Genomic DNA, 11,537 nt, shown 5'->3' with positions numbered 1-11,537 from the left:
TATGTTGCCAACTTGGACTTCCCAAGCGCTTCGCCCAGCGCGCTGCACACGGTGAGCGCTCCATAAATACGATTGATCGATCGTCACCCTGATCGCCTTGTAACCCCCCAGCGCTTAGAACGGTGCTTTGCACGTAGTAAGCGCTTAATCATCATCATCAATCATTTATTGAGCGCTTACTGTGTGCAGAGCGCTGTACTAAGCGCTTGGGAAGGACAACTTGGCAACATATAGAGACAGCCCCTACCCAACAGTGGGTAATTAATTAATTATTATTAATTAATAAATGTCATTATTATTGTTGTTGTTGTCCCCCCCCGCCCTCGTCGCCTCAGGGGCTGGCCAAAGTGTGGACTTCCGGTGGCGGGGAGAGCAGGCCGCGGCCTACTGCGCATGCGCCGGCGTGCCGACTCCCAGAGGCCTTTGCGCCGCCCGGAAGCCCTCACGGGCCGGGTGGGCCGCCTGAGGGGCGGTCGGGCCTTCGCTCAGACAGTCGTCGGGCAGTGTGATGGACGCACACACGGACGGACGAGGGACGGGATGCGGGGGCCAGGTAGGAGAGGGATGGGTCCCGGGGGTGGGGGAGGCACCCCCCGAGGAGCAGGTGCTCATTCATTCAATCACTCAACCCTACTTATTGAGCGCCTGCCGTGCGCAGAGCACTGTACTAAGCGCTTGGGAAGTCCAAGTTGAAGGGAGGAAGATGATGACGGCATTTACTAAGCGCTTACCAGGTGCAAAGCCCTGTTCTAAGCACGGGGGAGTTTCCAAGGCGATCAGGTTGTCCCATGGGGGCAGTCTTCATCCCCATTTTCCAGATGAGGGAACTGAGGCCCAGTGAAGTGACTTGCCCAAAGTCACCCTGCTGACAATGGGCAGAGCCGGGATTTGAACCCGTGAACTCCGACTCCAAAGCCCGGGCTCTCTCCAGTGAACCACGCTGATGAAAGTCAATCAATAAAATCGTACTTATTGAGCGCTTACTGTGCGCAGAGCACTGTACTAAGCGCTTGGGAAGTCCAAGTTGAAGGGAGGAAGGTGATGACGGCATTTATTAAGCGCTTACTAGGTGCAAAGCACTGTTCTAAGCACAGGGCAGTTTACAAGGCGATCAGGTTGTCCCATAGGGGCAGTCTTCATCCCCATTTTCCAGATGAGGGAACTGAGGCCCAGTGAAGTGACTTGCCCAAAGTCACCCGGCTGACAATGGGCAGAGCCGGGATTTGAACCCGTGAACTCCGACTCCAGAGCCCGTGGTCTTTCCAGTGAGCCACGCTGATGAAAATCAATCAATCAGTCGTACTTATTGAGCGCTTGCTGTGCGCAGAGCGCTGCACTAAGCGCTCGGGAAGTCCAAGTTGAAGGGAGGAAGGTGATGATGGCATTTACTAAGCGCTTACTAGGTGCAAAGCCCTGTTCTAAGCACAGGGGAGTTTACAGGGTGATGAGGTTGTCCCATGGGGACAGTCTTCATCCCCATTTTCCAGATGAGGGAACTGAGGCCCAGTGAAGTGACTTGCCCAAAGTCACCCTGCTGACAATGGGCAGAGCCGGGATTTGAACCCGTGAACTCCGACTCCAAAGCCCGGGCTCTTTCCAGTGAGCCACGCTGATGAAAATCAATCAATCAGTCGTACTTATTGAGCGCTTGCTGTGCGCAGAGCGCTGCACTAAGCGCTCGGGAAGTCCAAGTTGAAGGGAGGAAGGTGATGATGGCATTTACTAAGCGCTTACTAGGTGCAAAGCCCTGTTCTAAGCACAGGGGAGTTTACAGGGTGATGAGGTTGTCCCATGGGGACAGTCTTCATCCCCATTTTCCAGATGAGGGAACTGAGGCCCAGTGAAGTGACTTGCCCAAAGTCACCCGGCTGACAATGGGCAGAGCCGGGATTTGAACCCGTGAACTCCGACTCCAAAGCCCGGGCTCTTTCCAGTGAGCCACGCTGATGAAAATCAATCAATCAGTCGTACTTATTGAGCGCTTGCTGTGCGCAGAGCGCTGCACTAAGCGCTCGGGAAGTCCAAGTTGAAGGGAGGAAGGTGATGATGGCATTTACTAAGCGCTTACTAGGTGCAAAGCCCTGTTCTAAGCACAGGGGAGTTTACAGGGTGATGAGGTTGTCCCATGGGGACAGTCTTCATCCCCATTTTCCAGATGAGGGAACTGAGGCCCAGTGAAGTGACTTGCCCAAAGTCACCCGGCTGACAATGGGCAGAGCCGGGATTTGAACCCGTGAACTCCGACTCCAAAGCCCGGGCTCTTTCCAGTGAGCCACGCTGATGAAAATCAATCAGTCGTACTTATTGAGCGCTTACTGTGTGCAGAGCACTGCACTAAGCGCTTGGGCAGTCCAAGTTAAAGGGAGGAAGATGATGACGGCATTTACTAAGCGCTTACTAGGTGCAAAGCACTGTTCTAAGCACGGGGGAGTTTACAAGGTGATCAGGTTGTCCCATGGGGGGCTCGCAGTCTTCATCCCCATTTTCCAGATGAGGGAACTGAGGCCCAGAGAAGTGACTTGCCCAAAGTCACCCGGCTGACAATGGGCAGAGCCGGGATTTGAACCCGTGAACTCCGACTCCAAAGCCCGGGCTCTTTCCAGTGAGCCACGCTGATGAAAATCAATCAATCAGTCGTACTTATTGAGCGCTTGCTGTGCGCAGAGCGCTGCACTAAGCGCTCGGGAAGTCCAAGTTGAAGGGAGGAAGGTGATGATGGCATTTACTAAGCGCTTACTAGGTGCAAAGCACTGTTCTAAGCACGGGGGAGTTTACAAGGCGATCAGGTTGTCCCGTGGGGGCAGTCTTCATCCCCATTTTCCAGATGAGGGAACTGAGGCCCAGAGAAGTGACTTGCCCAGAGTCACCCGGCTGACAATGGGCAGAGCCGGGATTTGAACCCGTGAACTCTGACTCCAAAGCCCGGGCTGTTTCTAGTGAGCCACAGTGATGAAAATCAATCAATCAGTCGTACTTATTGAGCGCTTGCTGTGCGCAGAGCGCTGCACTAGGCGCTTGGGCAGTCCAAGTTAAAGGGAGGAAGATGATGACGGCATTTACTAAGCGCTTACTAGGTGCAAAGCACTGTTCTAAGCACGGGGGAGTTTACAAGGTGATCACGTTGTCCCATGGGGGGCTCGCAGTCTTCATCCCCATTTTCCAGATGAGGGAACTGAGGCCCAGTGAAGTGACTTGCCCAAAGTCACCCTGCTGACAATGGGCAGAGCCGGGATTTGAACCCGTGAACTCCGACTCCAGAGCCCGTGCTCTTTCCAGTGAGCCACGCTGATGAAAATCAATCAATCAGTCGTACTTATTGAGCGCTTGCTGTGCGCAGAGCGCCGCCCTAAGCGCTCGGGAAGTCCAAGTTGAAGGGAGGAAGGTGATGACGGCATTTACTAAGCGCTTACTACGTGCAAAGCCCTGTTCTAAGCACAGGGGAGTTTACAGGGTGATGAGGTTGTCCCATGGGGACAGTCTTCATCCCCATTTTCCAGATGAGGGAACTGAGGCCCAGTGAAGTGACTTGCCCAAAGTCACCCTGCTGACAATGGGCAGAGCCGGGATTTGAACCCGTGAACTCCGACTCCAGAGCCCGTGCTCTTTCCAGTGAGCCACGCTGATGAAAATCAATCAATCAGTCGTACTTATTGAGCGCTTGCTGTGTGCAGAGCGCCGCACTAAGCGCTTGGGCAGTCCAAGTTAAAGGGAGGAAGATGATGACGGCATTTACTAAGCGCTTACTAGGTGCAAAGCACTGTTCTAAGCACGGGGGAGTTTACAAGGTGATCAGGTTGTCCCATGGGGGCAGTCTTCATCCCCATTTTCCAGATGAGGGAACTGAGGCCCAGAGAAGTGACTTGCCCAGAGTCACCCGGCTGACAATGGGCAGAGCCGGGATTTGAACCCATGAACTCCGACTCCAAAGCCCGGGCTCTTTCCAGTGAGCCACGCCGATGAAAATCAATCAATCAGTCGTACTTATTGAGCGCTTACTGTGCGCAGAGCGCCACACTAAGCGCTTGGGCAGTCCAAGTTGAAGGGAGGAAGATGATGATGGCATTTACTAAGCGCTTACTAGGTGCAAAGCACTGTTCTAAGCACGGGGGAGTTTACAGGGTGATCAGGTTGTCCCATGGGGAGCTCGCAGTCTTCATCCCCATTTTCCAGATGAGGGAACTGAGGCCCAGAGAAGTGACTTGCCCAGAGTCACCCGGCTGACAATGGGCAGAGCCGGGATTTGAACCCGTGAACTCTGACTCCAAAGCCCGGGTTCTTTCCAGTGAGCCACGCTGATGAAAATCAATCAATCAGTCGTACTTATTGAGTGCTTACTGTGTGCAGAGCACTGCACTAAGCGCTTGGGAATCTCATGTTGAAGGGAGGAAGATGAAAATCAATCAATCGTATTTATTGAGCGCTTACTGTGTGCAGAGCAATGCACTAAGCGCTTGGGAAGCCCAAGTTGAAGGGAGGAAGATGAAAATCAATCAATCGTACTTATTGAGCGCTTACTGTGCGCAGACCACTGCACTAAGCGCTTGGGAAGCCCAAGTTGAAGGGAGGAAGATGAAAATCAGTCAATGGTACTTATTGAGCGCTTACTGTGCGCAGAGCACTGCACTAAGCGTTTGGGAAGCCCAAGTTGAAGGGAGGAAGATGAAAATCAATCAATCAATCGTATTTATTGAGCGCTTACTGTGTGCAGAGCACCGGACTAAGCGCTTGGGAAGTACAAGTCGGCAACACATAGAGACGGTCCCTACCCAACAGCGGGCTCACGGTCTAGAAGCGGGAGACAGAGAACAAAACCAAACGTACTAACAAAATAAAATAAATAGAATAGATATGTGCAAGTAAGATAAATAAATAAATAGAGTAATAAATCTGTACATACAAATGACTGCCGGCCCCCCGGTAGCCCCCCCAGAGTGCCCCTTAGCCAGGGAGCCCGCCCCCTTCTTCTTTCCGGCCTCCTTCTCCCCGCCCCCTGGCTTCTCCTCCCCCTCCTGTCGGAGCCCCGGCCTCGGTGGGCAACGGTAAGGAGGGCCGGCAGAGCTGGGGAGGCATTGATTCCTTCATTCAGTCCTATTTATTGAGCGCTTCCCGTGTGCACAACACTGGACTGGGGAAGTACAAGTTGGCAACATATAGAGACGCCCCCCCCCCCCCCCCCCCAACACGGCCTTACTATGTTTTGTCTGTCTCCCCCTTCTAGACTTGTGAGCCTGCTGTTGGGGAGGGACCGGTTCTGTCTGGTGCCGACTTGTATTCATTCCTTCATTCAGTCGTATTTATTGAGCGCTTACTGTGTGCGGAGCACTGGACTAAGCGCCAGTTGGCAACATATAGAGACGGTCCCCCCAGCCCCCAACCACGGCCTTACTATGTTTTGTTGTCTGTCTCCTCCTTCTAGACTTGTGAGCCCGCTGTTGGGGAGGGACCGGCTCTTTCTGGTGTCGACATGTATTTATTCCTTCATTCAGTCGTATTTATTGAGCGCTTACTGTGTGCGGAGTACTGGACTAAGCGCCAGTTGGCAACATATAGGGACGGTCCCTCCCCAGCCACGGCCTTACTATGTTTTGTTGCCTGTCTCCTCCTTCTAGACTTGTGAGCCCGCTTTTGGGGAGGGACCGGCACTGTCTGGTGCCGACATGTATTTATTCCTTCATTCAGTCGTATTTATTCATTCATTCATTCAATCGTATTTACTGAGCGCTCACTGTGTGCAGAGAACTGGACTAAGCGCCAGTTGGCAACATATAGGGACGGTCCCTCCCCAACCACGGCCTTACTATGTTTTGTTGTCTGTCTCCCCCTTCTAGACTTGTGAGCCCGCTGTTGGGGAGGGACCGGCTGTACCTGGTGCCGATTTGTATTCATTCCTTCATTCAGTCGTATTTATTTATTTATTCATTCATTCAATCGTATTTATTGAGCGCTTACTGTGTGCAGAGCACTGGACTAAGCGCCAGTTGGCAACATATAGAGACGGACCCTCCCCAACAACGGCCTTACTATGTTTTGTTGCCTGTCTCCCCCTTCTAGACTTGTGAGCCTGCTGTTGGGTAGGGACCGTCTCTATTATGTTGCCAATTTGTACTTCCCAAGCGCTTAGTACAGTGCTCTGCACACAGTAAGCGCTCAATAAATACGATTGAATGAATGGAGGGCGAGCAGCCTGGATAATAATAATAATAACGCTGGGATCTGTGAAGTGCTTACTATGTTTTGTTGTCTGTCTCCCCCCTTCTAGACTTGTGAGCCTGCTGTTGGGGAGGGACCGTCTCCATCTGGTGCCGACTTGTATTTATTCCTTCATTCAGTCGTATTTATTGAGCGCTTACTGTGTGCAGAGCACTGTACTAAGCGCTTGGGAAGTACAAGTTGGCAACATATAGAGACGGTCCCTACCCAACACGAGTGGTCGGGGCTTCCCTGCAGCTGGTGGGGGTGGAGGGCGAGTGGCCTGGAGAATAGTATTTATTTATTTTACTTGTACATATCTATTCTATTTATTTTATTTTGTTAGTATGTTTGGTTTTGTTCTCTGTCTCCCCCTTATAGACTGTGAGCCCACTATTGGGTAGGGACTGTCTCTATATGTTGCCAACTTGTACTTCCCAAGCGCTTAGTACAGTGCTCTGCACACAGTAAGCGCTCAATAAATACGATTGGTGATGATGATGATAGTAATAATAACGATGGCATCTGTGAAGCCCTTACTATGTTTTGTTGTCTGTCTCCCCCTTCTAGACTTGTGAGCCCGTTGTTGGGGAGGGACCGGCTCTATCTTGTGCCGACTTGTATTCATTCCTTCATTCAGTCGTATTTATTGAGCGCTTCCTGTGTGCAGAGCACTGGACTAAGCGCTTGGAAAGTACAAGTTGGCAAAATGTAGAGACGGTCCCTCCCCAACAGCGGGCTCACAGTCTAGAAGGGGGAGACTGACAACAAAACATAGTAAGCGCTTCCCAAGCGCTTAGTACGGTGTTCTGCACACAGTAAGTGCTCAATAAATGCGATTGAATGAATGAATGTGGGAAGCACTGTTCTAAGCACTGGGGGGATACAAGGTGATCAGGTGGTCCCCCCAGTCTTCATTCCTATACATGTTTTGTTGTCCGTCTCCCTCTTCTAGACTGTGAGCCCGTTGTTGGGTAGGGACCGGCTCTATATGATGCCGACTTGTACTTCCCAAGCGCTTAGTACAGTGCTCTGCACACAGTAAGCGCTCAGTAAATGCGATTGAATGAATGAATGGACAGATCATCATCATTATCATCAATCGTATTTATTGAGCGCTTACTATGTGAAGAGCACTGTACTAAGCGCTTGGGAAATACAAATTGGCAACACATAGAGACAGTCCCTACCCAACAGTGGGCTCACAGTATAAAAGGGATATGTACAAGTAAAATAAATAAATAAATAAATAAATAAATAAATAGAGTAACAAATATGTACAAATGAGGGAACCAAGGCCCAGAGAAGCGAAGCGACTTGCCCCAAGTCACACAGCGGATGTGTGGGGGTGGCGGGATTAGAACCCATGACTTCTGGCTCCACAGCCCGGGCTGTTGCCACTGAGCCAGCTGCCTTCTTCTAACACCCACTCGGGCTTTCCCAACCCCGCCTCGTGAAAATGCCACAATCCTTGGTGGGGCTCAGGGCGATTTTTAAAACTAAGAACGCTTATTTCTCCCCCGCCCCGCTGGAAAACCAGAGGGTATTTACTCAGAAGGAAACTTCCTGATTCCAGGACCCCCACATTCGTTGGACGATCGAATCTGATCCTTGTTTAGTGCAGGCTCCGTCTAGGCTGCTTGAAGCGGATTTCTGAACGAGAGAAGGAATGTCCGTCTCTGTTGCCCCTAAAATAAATAAATTTCAAAAAGATGAATAGTAGGACTCGGGGGATTTTTTTTCCCGAGCAGTTTATGTAAGAAGCCCTGGGGTGGATACCGGCCAGTCAGATTGGACGGTCCTTGCTCTCCGTTGGTGAACTATTGGTTGTTTGTAGCACAGCCCACATTGTTTTTGGGTTCCGTGAGATTTGTGCTGGGGTTTTAATTCTGCGACGAGCAGTCACGACATTTGTTGATAGTATAACGTGAAGTTACAGAATGCGTTTTTGCCCGGTTAACTTCCTGAAAAGGATACCAGCATGTATCTTGTAGGTATGTTGTAGCTTGGTATTTTTCATTGCTAGTGGATTTACTGGCTGCTTTGCTTTTGTTTTGAAGTTGCTGTTTAAAGGTCATTATGTAATAAACAGATGAGACCAAGAGTTTGGTATGTAGAAAGACTGGTGTTAGATTTTGACTTTGGGTATACGTGAGCCAACTATATGTGCTCTTGGTTTATCTGCATTGCAAATTAACTCTTTCTCCTCGGGCTGATTCTCCTTTACTTTCTTAATGTGTTAATCCAGTTTCTGCTGATTTCTCCTCTTTTTCAATCCACCCAGAAGCCATAACCTCCAACTCCTGCCTCCCTGCATCTATGAAGCTGCCTTCCTTACCAACAAACCCGGTGGGGGTGGGGGTGATGGTGGTTGGCTTTCGCTTTAAAATCCCCTTCCAAACTTTTTTTTTCAGTGAGCTACTAATGGGAGAGTAGGGACATGGACCCGGGGGGTGAATACATGGGATGGGAAATGTCATTAAATCTGACTGGGTGATGGGGAGAGCTGGCCCATAAGCCTTATAAGAAGGGAATCCGATCCTGGGGCCAGCTGAGCATGTCTGGTGATGCTAGTAGCCATTAAAAAAAAAAAAATCCAGTATTCATACTATGTTCTTTTCAGTGGCACGGATAATTGTGTGCTCTGTCAACATGTCCTTTTGAAGCAGATCACTTGGCAAAACTCCCCCACCTTCGTGGATCCCCTCTGCCTATTAATGACCCATCCGTTTGTGACTTCATTTTCAGCCTCTCGCAGCAGGCCTTGGCCAATGGTGACATTCACTGCCTTTCATTCTGCTTCCCAGTCAAGTCCTGTGGGCTTGGTAACACAAGAAAGTTAGTTTTGTGCCACCACTTCTTTATTTTTCCCCAAACACGCTTCCTGATTGGACCGGGAGCATATATGACTTACCGCTGATTTTACCCGATGGGGTGGTACAGGTAAAGGGGTGCTAAGTGTCCGGTCCTCTCCCTCTCCACCATGCTGCCAGTTTGCCCAGGCTCTAGGTATTGTTCAGAAGCTTTTCAGATTTGGTGGAGTTACCCAAGACAGTGGCAGAGCCTGAGATGCCCTTCTGTCAAACCGTGTGGTGGTGTCAGGGTTCCTTGGGTGGGCTTGCAAGAGGAGGATTGAAGCATGAGGTTAACCCATGTGGTTTGCATGTGGCATGTAGTTATGGCCTTCCTTTGTAAAATTTTGTCGAAAACTTTGTGCTCACCGGGAAGTGTAATGCAGGTGAACACTTGTCTGACCCTAATCCAGTTTCTGTGGAGTGTATATGTGGCTCAGGGTGTATATGAAAGCATCTTTTGCCTCTGTTGCTGTATTGTACTTGCCAAGTGCTTAGTACAGTGCTCTGCACACAGAAAGCGCTCAGTAAATTCAATTGAATGAGTGATCTTACACTTCAGATGTTCGTAGTCGTCCTTTAGGTCCTTTTAGAGGGTTGGCGAAACCAGGTATCTGGTTCATCCAACGATGGGAAATAGGTCAGAACAGTTCCTAACCCTTGTGTCTTTTCTCAAGGCCAGATTAGTAGGCAGAGCCGCCGTGTCCTGGATTCACTGCCTACTATGTTCTGCCTGTTCCCCCACATCCTCCACTCCTCCAGAGTCTCCAAACTGTCCTCTGCTGTCTTTTCCACTCCTCCAAGGGAGGAGGAATGAGGAAAAGGGTGTCAGAGATCAACCGAAGGAGCAGTGAGATGGGCCCACTCTGGAGCCATAGGTTTGCAGGTTATCATTGTAGTCAAAATATCAAAGAACAAGATGCATCATAAAAACTGGAAGCCTTTTGAAGGGTTTTCGTATTTAGAAGTATTGATCACATTCGTGTTTGTGGGAGGGTAAAAAAAAAATTACCCATCAGTCTGAGCTGACTTGCCTGCCTCTGAGTTACCAGAAAGAGTCAAATATTCCATACCCCAGTCTTTTCAAAAACACCCGGAGGATGAGAGAGCCACCCGCTGATAGGGGAGGTACCGAGGGCCCTTCTCCTCCTCTCCCCCCACAAAAAAATGAGCAGGAACTGAATCTGCCTCTTTCAGTTATCAGCAGGTAGCATGGGTCATTAAGTGTGTCTCATCTGTCATGCATCCTACTCTTCTAGAATTTAGGAGAGATCAGTGAACAGCATTTTATTTTGTCAAGCTAGGGAGTCTTCTTAGACATATTTATTGGACAGTTAAAGGCTCCATTGGATATTTGTTCAAACCAACTAGTTGCATAGCTTTTTATACGGGGAATATATTATATATGGAGGCACATCTCTTCCAAGAGGCCTTCCCAGACTAAACTCCACTTTTCCTCATCTCCCACTCTCTTCTGCATCACCCTGATGTGCTTCTTTTGTTCTTTCTCCCTCCCAGGCCCAAAGCACTTTTATACTTATTTGTAATTTTATTTACTTGCATTGATGTCTGTCTCTCCTACTCCAGACTGTGAGCTCGTTGTGGGCGGGAATGTGTCTTGTTATATTGTATTCTCCCAAGTGCTTAGGGCAGTGCTTTGCACACAGTAAGCAGTCAATAAATACCATTAAATGAATGAATGTTTGGGTAGTTAGGCTTTTTATTAAGCTCTTATGATGTTTCAGGGCTGTGCTGAGAGCTGGGGGTAGATAAAAGCTAGTCAGATCAGTCATGTATTCATTCATATGGGATTCATAATCTAAGAGATCGGGAGAGCAAGGATTTTATCCCCATTTTATGGAGGAAGGAACTGAGACACATCATTTAGTGTCTTGTCCAGGGTTAAACTTCAGGTTAGTGTCTGAAGAAGGGCCAGAACTCAGGTCTCCTGACTTCCACTGCTCATGCATCTTCCACAAAGCCACAACTGTGGAAAGATGCATTTGGGCCTTTTATATGATAAAGATGCATCAGGGTGTGTGTATATGTCTGTATGTGTGTATGTTCATTCTTATTCCCTCTACAGTGTAAGACACCAAGGGTTTGTAATTCAGGTATCAGTGGATTTCAGATCTGATGGATTTTTTTCATTATTTAGATCAGGCACTTAACCGAGAAGCTGGAAGAATGCATCTTTGATAGATATGCGTGAGAGAGTTCATTTAAAAATGGAAAAAAACCCCACGCGATTAAAGACTAAGTGTTTTTTTCCAGAGTGGTAATATACCACTGCCTTCCGTTTCAGTGGTGGAGACCTGCAGAGCAATAGTTCTGCTTTTGATTCTAAGAGAATGTTACATTTCCTTTTTAATATTTTTAATGCATGCATTTAGTTGAGCATATTTCCTTTCCTTCTGTTAGTGACTACTTGGATTCTCCCCATTATCCCTGTTCAGGGTCATGTTTATATGGTGTATAAAAACTTATATAGCTTCC

At 49.0% G+C, this 11,537-nt stretch overlaps 1 protein-coding gene across 1 annotated transcript in view; it reads left to right on the top strand.

The window, feature by feature from the left end:
- The first annotated feature begins 437 nt into the window (after positions 1 to 437).
- The window catches only part of PCMTD1 (protein-L-isoaspartate (D-aspartate) O-methyltransferase domain containing 1), a 52,575-nt gene continuing 41,475 nt past the window's right edge, over positions 438 to 11,537 (top strand). The window contains exon 1 of the mRNA XM_038766468.1: positions 438 to 553. The gene's annotated coding sequence lies outside the window, so the exon portion shown is untranslated. The remainder of the gene's footprint in view (positions 554 to 11,537) is intronic.

The sequence above is a fragment of the Tachyglossus aculeatus genome, chromosome 25, assembly GCF_015852505.1.
Source record: "Tachyglossus aculeatus isolate mTacAcu1 chromosome 25, mTacAcu1.pri, whole genome shotgun sequence".
Taxonomy (NCBI): domain Eukaryota; kingdom Metazoa; phylum Chordata; class Mammalia; order Monotremata; family Tachyglossidae; genus Tachyglossus; species Tachyglossus aculeatus.
Note: the sequence above shows the minus strand (reverse complement) of the source record. Positions and strands in the feature narration are given on the sequence as shown.